This window comes from Mastomys coucha, unplaced genomic scaffold (genome assembly GCF_008632895.1).
Source record: "Mastomys coucha isolate ucsf_1 unplaced genomic scaffold, UCSF_Mcou_1 pScaffold22, whole genome shotgun sequence".
NCBI lineage: Eukaryota > Metazoa > Chordata > Mammalia > Rodentia > Muridae > Mastomys > Mastomys coucha.
The window spans coordinates 206,143,260-206,155,367 of NW_022196905.1; the positions used below are offsets into that span (position 1 = coordinate 206,143,260).

At 36.3% G+C, this 12,108-nt stretch overlaps 1 pseudogene; it reads right to left on the bottom strand.

Moving 5' to 3' along the window:
- Positions 1-12,108, bottom strand: part of LOC116067818 — a 127,920-nt pseudogene that overhangs the window by 1,985 nt on the left and 113,827 nt on the right.

Here is a 12,108-nt window from a genome sequence, read left to right on the forward strand (position 1 = left end):
AAAAAAAAAAAAAAAAAAAAAAGGCATGAGACTATGATGTGTGGCTTTAGCTATGTCAGACCATTGAATATAAAACAACTGCTAATAAAGAGAAAGTTCTAGGAAGCAACCTTAGAAGTCTCAGTAACAAATGTTGAAAAAAGGAGTCAATAAGATAGTTGGTACAATGATAGTAGCATCGGGCAGGGAGAGAAAGTGCCACAAAGCCTCAGCAGCACACAGGTACTGAAGTATGTGTCTGACGTCCTGTGAGCTGACATCTTGCATTCACAGAAAATGACTAGGACTTTTTGACACCTTCAGGATCAGTTCCTGGATCCCCCTCTCTCTTGGAGCGTATGTCTTTAGAATTGGCATAGCTATTTATACCGGAGGCAGATGCTGAAGGGACTAGCTCATACAGATGATGGGTCAAACTCAGTTCTTTTCTTAAAGTGAGAGTTGGGTAGTGATATAGCTCCATATTGGCAGCACTCTTTCTCCTGTGAAGATTGTTCAAAGTTCCTCTTCAGAAACAGCTAGTCCAGGATCCTCAAGGGCTTGTCTTTTAAAAGGCATTAGAGAGGAAGTTTAGTGATATACTAACAGCTCCAACTACATCAGTCAGTCTTAGTGTCCAGCGTTGTACTTGTTCTCTTCCTCGAGAGATATTGCATATAGATCCTGCTAGTCCTCAGACTGGGGTATTCTAAGTATATTCTATCTAATGATGGCCAATATTTGACTCAATCTCCACACATATTCTGGAATCTGAAGCCCAATATGTATTGGATACTGCTTCTCAGCTGTTTCTTAACTATATCCCTGCAGGCCAAACATTTCTGTTGGTGTCTGTATGATGTACAGGGTGATAGACCCACTTTTTCACTTCCTGTGATCTATAGAATCCTGTGTTCCAAGTGAGATATGACACTGGAGAACCAAACACTTCATCATTGGATGTTGTAGTTGTAGTATTTAGTTGGTAAGAATGACAACCCACACACATAATAGATATCTAGCCCTGGTAGAGCAAGAATTTGCTCTTTCCAGGTCAAAAGGAAAACAAGGTAGTCAACTTGACATCAGGTGACTCTTCAGTCTTCTTGAGGAAAGGTTCTCTGCTGTCCTGGGATTGGTTTCTCTTTCTGGCAAGTTGAACAGTTGCTTGCAACAGTAGGGAAGGCATCTTTGGTCAGTAGAAATCCATAACACTGCTCTTAGTTTTGGCCATTGAATTAATTAACCCTGTCTGTCTGTGAAGTTCATGCTAAAATAGCTAATGACAGGTCAGTGGAAGACAATTGGCCAAAATATACTTGCTACGTGGTAGACACTATCTTGTAAGCTTTAATATGCAATATATAACATTCTTTTATGCATTCACATAGATCCATTCCCATGATGCCTATATATTAGATATTATCCATAATATTTTAAACTTCTTTATTATATCATTATCCACAGTCTTTTATGGTTTGTCCCAAGTGACACTGCTGTGGAGTTGCCACCATTTCCAGCTTAAACCTTTCATATCCCTGAAAATACAAGGAATGGTTTTTGTGTTTTTGTTTTTGTTTTTGTTTTTGTTTTGTTTTGAATCTTCTACTAACTATTGTCAGGATTAACAGCAATTGGTAGGCATGGATTTAGTGTCCCTAGTAAAGTGCCTTCACACCTGGGCCATGGTGGGTTTGAGATCTACCATTTCTATGTTACAACAGATTGCTGTTGGACTCACCTGACTTTATGATTTACTGAGCCTGTCAAATCAGATCAAATGTTACAGATGCATGGAACCTGCTGTCGCTCTATTTTTACCACCATCCAGGAACATGCCAGGAATAGGTTCTCAAAGGTACATAGTTCTTCCCTGCAGATGGTAGTTTTCCTCCAGCATTCCAGGTGTTTGTCCTGTTTTGACCTCACTGAATAGTCCCAGATGACATTGCATTTCTACTGGTAACTTCAGTATCACTTGGGCTCTGGGTCATGTGGTGTAAGTGATGGGACTATCTTAACTAAGTCTGGATCTAGTGTAGAGGACTTTCCTTCTCTGGAATCCATTCAAAGCTAGAAAACTTCTAATTTTCCCAGGTGTGAAAAAAAAAAGCCTATTAGACATTAGATTTTCTTGGTAGTGGAGTTACAAAGTGCTATATGCATCCTCCAGTTATGCATGATGTTCTTTCTATCTCAGAACATCAGATGCCTGATTATTGATATGTTTGCTTGGTCCATGAACACTGGTTTAGATAATTATCCCTTGCTTTATAGAGGTTGAGTCTTATTAGGGCCTCTAGTTTTTGAGCCACTACTTATAATTTAACCCAATTTATACAATGTCATCAATGGCATGAATGACTGCCATGTTTGGTGGGATGACAAATCAGTAAAGATCTCTTAGTTTATACCATTGGATAGGAACTATAAGTTAACAGAACCCTAAAGGGAAAAAAGTGTAAATATCTAATTTTGCCCATTCTATTCAAATGCCAACTGTTTCTGTTTTATCTAGTCTGAGTAGACAATAAGACATCTACCAAATCTCTGTGCCAGCACTTGAGGACAAATTAATTTATGAAGAACAGTATCACATCTGGCACAGCAGCTGCAGAGAGTTGGCTGTGTAGTTCAGTGTGTGTGGAAATCTGCAATCAAATTCAGATTCCATCTATTTTCTTAGAAGCCAGACTGGTGACTTGATTTATGACACAATGGGGACCAACACTCCAAAACTGTTTCTTCTACCTTCTCAAGCTCCTTCAAAGTGAGTGATTAGAAATTACTCAGAAGAATGAACTGAACTATTGTTTTGATGGTTTGCACTTAGCCTTCCTTGCTTAGAAACTACTTTGTCACAAGTGTTGAATGTCTGGTGTGAAGGTAACTAATTACACTCCCAGGGACCTGGACAACAATTACCAGTGAGCCCACAGAAACTACACTCCTATTAGAAGCTAAATATAGGTTCAAAAGCCAAGTATCTGGTTCTAAACCCCTTTCCAGTGGAGAATGAGGCAAGGCTTGGCATTGGGGATAGAATGACCCCTGATCTGATCGGTCCCTGAGTAATTATTACAACACAGAACTTGTTTTCAGTTGATAGTATATTGTTTTTCAAATATGTTTATTAATCTATTTTTATCATTACATTATCTATTTTGGTTGGACATAAAAGGGGCATTGGTTTGAAAATTTCTGCATGTAGGTTCTACATATACATGTTATACTTGAACATTTGAATTCCAAGTAGAAGGTTAAAAATTTACCCTCACAATGACAATCTAGTTTCTCCATTTGTTACATAATTTATTGGTGGTTTGAGACTCTGGGAAGCTGTGCTGTTTAAAAATCTTAGAATGCACAATCAAGGTAAGTGTATTAGCATTAATATGCTTATTAAAATTTTACTGTAAAATTTTACTGCATTTAAAATATTTATATCATAACAGGAAATCACATTTGTAACATCCATTTTCATTTCATTTTGTATAATATTAGTAACTTGTCAAATACGTGAAACATACAAGTATTTGTGAGTATATATACACATATAAACACACATACATACATGTGAACACACACATGCACATCTAACTCTACAATTTGCAAAAGACTTATTTCTAAGTATTTAAATTTGTGCCCAGCCATTAAAAATGGCTACTGATGACAGCTAAATGGGCTGTGCCATACATGTGAATTTTATATTTAAAATTTGTACATATCAGGTGAAATCACATGGCTGATAGAATAAACCGTTCAAGTCTCTTGAGATACAGGATGGAAGTATTTTATCTGTGGTGTTATCGTCATTTACTAACAACCTCTTTAATTCTGCGTGTTGTTTTCTCGTGACTGGACAACCTGAAGAGAGAAGTCAGTGAAGGAGAAACCATGCCTGGTTCTGGCCAACTCTGTTCCTCATTCACAAAATAAGAAGGAAAGGCTGAACTACATTACAAAGCAGAATTCCAGCATTTAAGAGCTTAGCTTGAAGGAGAAAACGACAGCAAGACCAAGTCCTGGGGTGGCTGACACTTGGTTTTGATGAACAGAACATTTAAAGAGTCCAGCAAGAAGAGTGTTGGTTATGAAGCTGCAGGTACAGCTCATATTGCCTGCTGTAGAAAATGCAGGTCAGCATTATTGTAATGACTAGTCAGTGGAATTCTCAATCTTTATCTCTCTTGCCGTCTCTCTTTCATCCATCTTATGCTTTACTCTTAAAATCTGCCAGTTTCTCTTAGTATTTTTCTTCTTTTCCTTTTGGAGAAATAATTCTTCATCCCACTTTTATGTGGTGTGGTTTAACATCTCTATTTCATTTCTTTCTGCTCTGCCCTGTATTATTCCTTATGTAATTCAACGTTGGCTTTGCTTTGTTCTTGCATCTAGTTCTTTAAGAAACACTGTGAAGTTGTTCACATGAGTACTGTGTTTTTGATGTAAGTGATTATAAACTTTATCCTAGATCTGATATTGTATAAGCTTCAGTCCAGCGTGTCTCCATTTCATTTGTCTTAAAAACATTTTAAAATTCTTTGTTGTTTTGTTTGTCTTCTGGAACACGTTAATGTGTACAGCATTCCAGCTTCCAGGTTTTTTCATGTTACTTGTTTCTAGTTTCATGCTGTTGTCCTAGGAGAAAATATTCGGTATGATTTAATTTTTATTTGCTTGTGCTATGCTTTTTAGCCTATCAGTTGATCTAGCCTAGAGAACAGTCAATGAATAGCTGAGAAGATTTTGTATTGTGTAGCTATTAGGCAGAGGATGGGCGCTGAGAGTGTCTGGCATATTTATTTGGTCTAACATACAGTTTAAATCCATATTTCTTCATTGATTTTCTGTCTGGATGATCTGTCAGTGGCTAAAAGTAGTTGCTGTAATTTTCTGTCCTTACAGTTTGCTAGTCTGTGTCTCTTTAAATCAATTTGTGTGCTTCCTAATCCCTAGGTGCTAAAATATTGGATGTATATAAATATGCCATTGTTGCTGCTTCCCATTTATTTCTCTCTTTATATTTCTCCCTTTATATGAAGGCCATACCTGCTTGTTTTTAATAGCTTTTGATTAGGTTTCTATTTTATCTAGTAGGAGTATAGTTAATTATATTTTCTTTGGTTTCCACAAGCTCAAAACACCTTTTCTAATATGTTCACTCTCTCCCTATAGGCATCCTTATGTGTGTGGTGAGTCTCTTCCAGGCAGCAGGCAGTTGTGTCTTACTTTCTTCCTTTGGTTTGCTAGGTTGGGGTTTTCCCATGATTTATTTTTCCAATTTGCCACCCTATTTCTTTCAAGTAGAGAATTTAACCCACTTGAATTCAGGGCAATTATGGAAAGGTGAAGATTACTGCTACTTTGTTTTTGTTTCCTAGCTTATTTATAGACTTATTCCCATTTTATATGAATTACATTCCTTTCCTTTAACACTTTTACATTCCTCATCTTTTAATTTTAGGGTATCTATTCTTTTAGTTTGCCTCTTTTGAGATTGTGTTTTGTTACTATCATGAAACTCAGGGTTATAACAGTTTATTTTAAGTGAATACTATTTTAATTTTGATAATTGAAAATTGTAAAGAAAAACTTTGTGCCATTCCTGATGCCACATTTTTCATTTTTGTGTTACACTTTATACATTTTCCAATTCCCTAATCACTAGTAAAGTGTTTTGTTTTGTTTTGTTTTGTTTTGTTTTGTTTTTTACAAAGATAGAACATTTGTGTCTTGTGTGGGTTTGAATCATCCTGTTTAGGATATATGGTACTCTGTACTTTATGATTATAATATCAACATTGCTCACTTTTCCTTATGGATTTTTGTCTCTTCACATGCTTTCATATTGGCACTAGTTTCTCTCAGCATGGTGAGAGCACCTACATGGGGAAAGAGAGGTGTGGTGAGGTTCCCGTGAGCTTCCTCACTTAGGTTGTCAGTTAAGGGCTTTACTCTGTTCTGTGAAACACACAAGTGATTTTGCCTAATTATCTTCGAGATTCCACAAAGCTTTCTTTTGTGGATAACAGCTAGCGATTCTGTCTGTGAGTGTCTCAAATATCTTGGTGGCATCTCTCTCAATTTTTAAATTTTTATTCCTCTTTGTTGTCGCAGTTTAGCCTTTTTTGCTAAAAACACTGGAGTAATACAGAAAAAGACAGGGTTGTTGGAACTACATAAAATAGGAACCAGAGACCTGACTGTCAGTATCTATTGTAGACTACCTGCTACTGGCTGGTCTGTTTGTTGACATCATTACCACTCTCTCCCTTTGTACCTAAGCATTTTGGTTGGATCAGAATTTGTCATAAGCCTGTCTTCTGCACCTGCTACTGTGACCAAAAAGGTGAGGTCTTCTAGACACATATAAATTTGCTCAAATTATTATCATTTGACCACTGTTTCAGCTCAGCTTATAGAAGAACACAACTTTTATACTGGGCTTTGATGCAGAAAAAAAATTTCAAGAGGTTAACTATACATTAGAACCTAGTAGTCAGCCACAAATGAAATTTTAGAAATTGAGATTACTAATGGCCCAAATATAATCATTCTCCGGTGCACTCAATATAAACTCTAAGGTCTTGTATTGATATAACAACCCATGACTATGGAGAAATATTTACAGATTTTAGGGCAGCAAGGGCTGACTATTATATCCCAGATTATACATGTGTTATGTCATCTGTGGTATAATAATTCCCTACTAACTAATTTCTATTACATAAGGAGAATATTTTAATTATAATCCTCTACCTAATATAGTTTTGGTATATTCTTAACTCCTAAAGACATATTAATATGAGATAAGGAAGCCTTTAAAAATTATTATTATAAAGGATTACAATAACTTAGAAAATAATCTAGAGGCTCACATTGGAGTAATGAGAAAGAAATCCATCTAAAAGTACCAGGGTTAGTGTTTGCCAATTTTGCTTTACTAGTGAGTTCCTATGTTTCATAGGAAAGGGTCAGGCTCAGACTTCAGCTATCAAATTGAAATTTCCCCAGTTCTGTGGCATAAGCAGTCTCAACACATGTAATCAAAACACATGCTTCAATTTTTTGAGAGTTTATAATATATATGCTTAAAAATGTGCTGCAACTGGTAAAATTTTTGCCAGTACTGCCTGTCTCCAATCTGTAACCAAGGAGATTGACTCTGCTGTAATATATATAATTAATAGCCTACATGAATTTTAAAATTTTTACTAGCTCTAATTTCCATGAAACAGTCACTAAGATGGTAGTAGATACACTATGCATCTTATTTGTACCAGTTTCAGAAGAAATGGATCTGACACAAGGAACAAACTTCTCTTCGATCTCATGCCAAGAGCATTACTGCATACATATTTAAATGCCCTCCTCAGAGACCATGCTTTAACACAAGGTAAAGATGATCATGGAGAAACTTTTTCCAGCTCCCATGCTGATGTTCAGATGAAAGGGGACCATGTGCCTCTATGAGTGGGTGGCCAAGTAATGAATCACACACAGTAGAGCCAAGGCACTTTCCAAGCGAGAATAGTGGAAGGGCTTTGATAAGGTATGTGTGGTTCATTTTGAAGAGAAAGGTCCAGTTGGAGATACTGACTCTACTCCCCATGCTGTTCTTCAGGTTGAGGGAAGGAGGTCATGCAGCACTCACCTACGTGATCCACCTGTGAGCTTGATTTGGGCACAGACAAACCCACTTATCTTTCACTTTAAAAGTCATTATTATTAGAGGTTTCAAACAATGGGATTTTTTTATTAGAAAAATAACTTTATTAAATAAATGTGTTCTTTGATAATCTCATATATGTGTATGTGTTCTGATTACTCTAACTCCAAGCCTTTTTAATCTCTCTAATGTTTATACAATAGTACCAGACTTTATGCATTTATTCGAAACTATCTTAACAAGGTGGATAATATCTTGAGGATTTTGAAGGACTAATAAATATTTTTTAAAATTATCTTTCATTTTCTGATATGAATTTCCTGTACCCTATTACACCAAGATAAATACAGGTTTATGCCTTAACTGATATACAATTTTTTTCATTGTTATAAACAAAGTTCAATGTATTAGATGATAGATACTTAGAAGTCAATATTATCATGGAATTAAATTTATTTAAAATATAAATTTTCATATATCCTCTTATATATTTAAGTATTTTTATGATCAATGTTTTTCCTAGAGGCTTTTTGAATTGATTACTTTGAAAATTATTTTGTCAAAATTATGATTAGAATTTTTCCTATTGTAAAGTATAACTTTTAATGATTGAAATCATAGTGTCTGTATTATAGTTGCTGTATATTTTTAAATTTATGTGCATTTGAATGCCTTTAAGACTAACATTTAGCCAGGCAGTGGTGGTGCATGCCTTTAATCCCAGCACTTGGGAGGCAGAGGCAGGTGGATTTCTGAGTTCAAGGCCAGCCTGCTCTACAGAGTAAGTTCCAGGACAGCCGGGGCTACAGAGAAACCCTGTCTCGAAAAACCAGGAAAAAAAAAAGACTAACATTTAAGTGTTCTACAAAGCAAGCATTTGATGTCATATGGTATATGTAAATTTTGTTTTATAACAATCAAATACCAAATTTGTCATATTGCATTATGTCTATATACCACTCAGAACATAGCCATGTAATTGTTGAAAGGTTTGTCATCTCATTACTGACCCCCCATTGCCATCCTCTGGGTTAATAGTAATTCAAGGTCCCCTTGATGGCAAGCTTGAGAGTGAAGACAGTTAAAGCAATATCACTTCATCTGACAGTTGCTGCAATAATTTGTATTGTATAACATGCTTTCTTCTATATGATACACATTGGCAAAGAATGTTCAAAATAATTAAAACATGTGTATTTGTATATTTGTATTGGTTACTGTTCTACTGCTGTGATAAGATACCATGACACCTTACAGAAGAAAGAGTTTATAGGAGGTTAACAGTTCCAAAGACTTTCAGTTGAACCATCATAGCAGAGAGCATGAGAGCAGGTAGGCAGGCATAATTCTTGAGCAGTAGCTGAGATCTCACATCTGGAGACATCATCAGAATGCAGAGAGAGAGAGAGACAGACAGAGAGAGAAAGAGAGAGAGAGAGAGAGAGAGAGAGAGAGAGAGAGAGAGAGAGAGAGAGAGAGAGAGAGAGAGAGAGAGAGAGTTAACTGGATATGACATGGACTTTAAAAATCTCAAAGCTCCTCCACAGTGACACACCTCCAACGAGGCCACACCTCCTCATCCTTCCTACTCAGGTCCACCAACTGTGAACCAAGTATTCAAATATATGAGCCTATAGGGGCCATTTTCACAGAAACTGTCGCAGTAGTTTTATCTTAACAAGCTGTCATATAGTTCTTAGATGATAAGTATTTTTATTTTTTGTATGTAATCATAAGTGTAGCCTAGTCCAAGGGGGTTGCTCATGTACTTAACAGTCTGTGGTAACCTAAGTAACACATTAAAGGTAAGCAAGAGTTTAAAATGGAACTAAGAATCCTATAACTAACCTAAAGCACAGACTACTTGGTGATTATATGGAGCCATGAAAAATGTATTTATTAATTATTAAACCCAAACCCTTTATTGGTCAATAGCATAGAATGTTATCTGCCTGGTCTCCAAGGACAATTGAAATATAGAGCAGAGCTTTGGAAACATTAGCATTGCCAACTGGAATAAGAATATTCTCTCCTCTTTAAATTCATGTCAGGAACCAATGATATGTATCCAGAGAGCATATGAGATCTGGTTAATAGATGATGGAGGAAACAGTTACCCAGGGAGATTTCTCATAAAAAAATCACATTTGGAAATTATTTAATAGGATTAATAATGGGGGGGAGAAATGACATTTCTCCCAGCACTCTCCTGGTTGTGTGTCAGCTATAGTTCCAGCAATAGGCAGAGACACAGAGGCTCTCCCAGTCTGTACAGCCTGATTAGAATAATGAAGCATTTTCCAGCTAAACATCATATGACATGGTGTGACAGAAGGAGGGTGAGATCAAGTGCTTTTGGCTGCATTTGAGATCATTTCAACTGTGTGACAAATAAGTTCTACTGAGAAAACAAAGCCAGGAGAAGTGTGAGAAATTAATTCCTAATGGCTATAGAAGATCAATTCCAGACACAGGCTTTTGAACAACACAATTTAATTCTCCACAGTAAGGTGAAAGTAGGGCTGGGAAGATTTCCAAAGGGGGAAAGACGGGGAAGCAAATTCATTAAAAACATACGTTCTTTCACTCACACTGACTTTATGATAGCCGTCCAGAACTCCTTATTGCTGCTTCTCAACTACTATATAATTTTAAACATTCTCAGTAACTTGTACCTGAGATATACAAAGTATGGTCTAAGAGAACTGCAAATTTCACAAAATATTATCAAGTTAGGCTATGTATTTATTAGCCATTAGTGACCTACCATTAAGGGCTGATGGACTCATAAAACACTAGAAGAAAGGTTTAGTTTATTTCGTTAAATGTATATTTTATACAGTACTCTGCTAAAGAATTTAAATGCACATTTTAAATGCACTAGATGCAGACCTAGTGGCTGCTGGTGTTATTTCTGCTCTGGAAATAGAGGAAGAGTCATATTTAGAATAATCCTCATATAAAATAGAGTAATTTCTCCTTTTTTTGAAGGTGTATGTTTTAAGACCCATTGAGGATACCTGAAAACATGATTAATACCAAATCCTTGTATAGTGTGGCTTTTGCACACATATCATATTTATGATGATTAATTAGACATTTAAAACTGATAAATAGCTTAACAGATTTTAGCCTTATACTTTTTTCTTAACGTAGGATTGTTAATATCTTCTCTAAAAGGAAGCACTGTAGCTTCTTTTTGTCACATCTAAAGTGCCAGCCAGTATCATTACTGCTGTATTCTGGGGATATTTCTTACCTACAATACTGTTTACTTATCACAGTACTTTGATTATAGTTTAACCTGGTGCCTGTGAAGGCTTCTAAGCAGTAAACTGCCAGGTAGAATATCTAGCTTGGCCATGATGAAGAAAGGAAGGATTCACATGCTGGTGGATGGAAAAGGACAATACATGCATTCAGCATGCTACTCAGAAATGGTGTGAAACTTGAAACTTATGAATTATTTCTGGGAATTTTTCATTTAATCTTCTGAAACACTATTGGCTGTCAATAGCATAGACTGTGCAGAAGGGAGAATTGCTTTATTAGAGAAACAGATTTAATCAAATTTATTAAGTAATTAAAGAAGAAATTATTTGTTGTGTTATGCTTGAAACAGAGAAGGCGCTCTCATACCCAAGTAACATCTGACATGAGAATAGTAAAGACTGCATCCTTAGTGTTGAGAGTACACTGGGGTCTAACTATTATTTTCATGCACATGTAGTTTGCCTCTAACAATTCTTAAAATACCACCAAATCTCTAGAATTAAATAAGTCTTCATTAATGAGAATGCATATTTCTTTGGGTGGGAGTGGGAGATAGGACATGAGACATGGTCTTACACTGCCTAGGCTGGCTTCAGACATTTTATTTAGCAAGGGATGGCCATGAAATCTTGATCCACACGCAGTCCTCTTCCAAATGCTGGGGTTACAGGCATGTAGCAACACGCCTGGCGAGCTTTGAGGACTGCAGTGTCAAGGTCTCTTGGCTTTTGAGCTTTCTGCACCATTCACACATTTATGTGTTCTTTAGCTCTTTTATTACAATAAAAAAGATTCATTGTAGAAGATTACAGTGGCCTTAAAAGGGAAAGAATGTGTTCGCCAAATAAAAAGGCAACAAAAGGAATTAGCCTGAGGTAGGATGGTGGATAGGTTGCACAGCACGCTCTGTCCAAGCTATCTCATCTGCATTATCCCACGCTGCCTTCATAGCTCTTTGAGGCAGATAGTCCTATTGAGCTGACTTTCTAAATAAGGAGAAGGAATCTTGTGTTATGTAAAAGATCCAAAATCACTTACTAAAGATTAAGAACTGGGTTAGGTTAGCCCCAGAGATTACTTTCAATCACCCACACATTACAGTGGATATGAAAAAAAATCACTGAGTTTGAGTTTTAACTCTCCTCTCCTCCTCCTCCTCCTTCTCTCTCTCTCTCTCTCTCTCT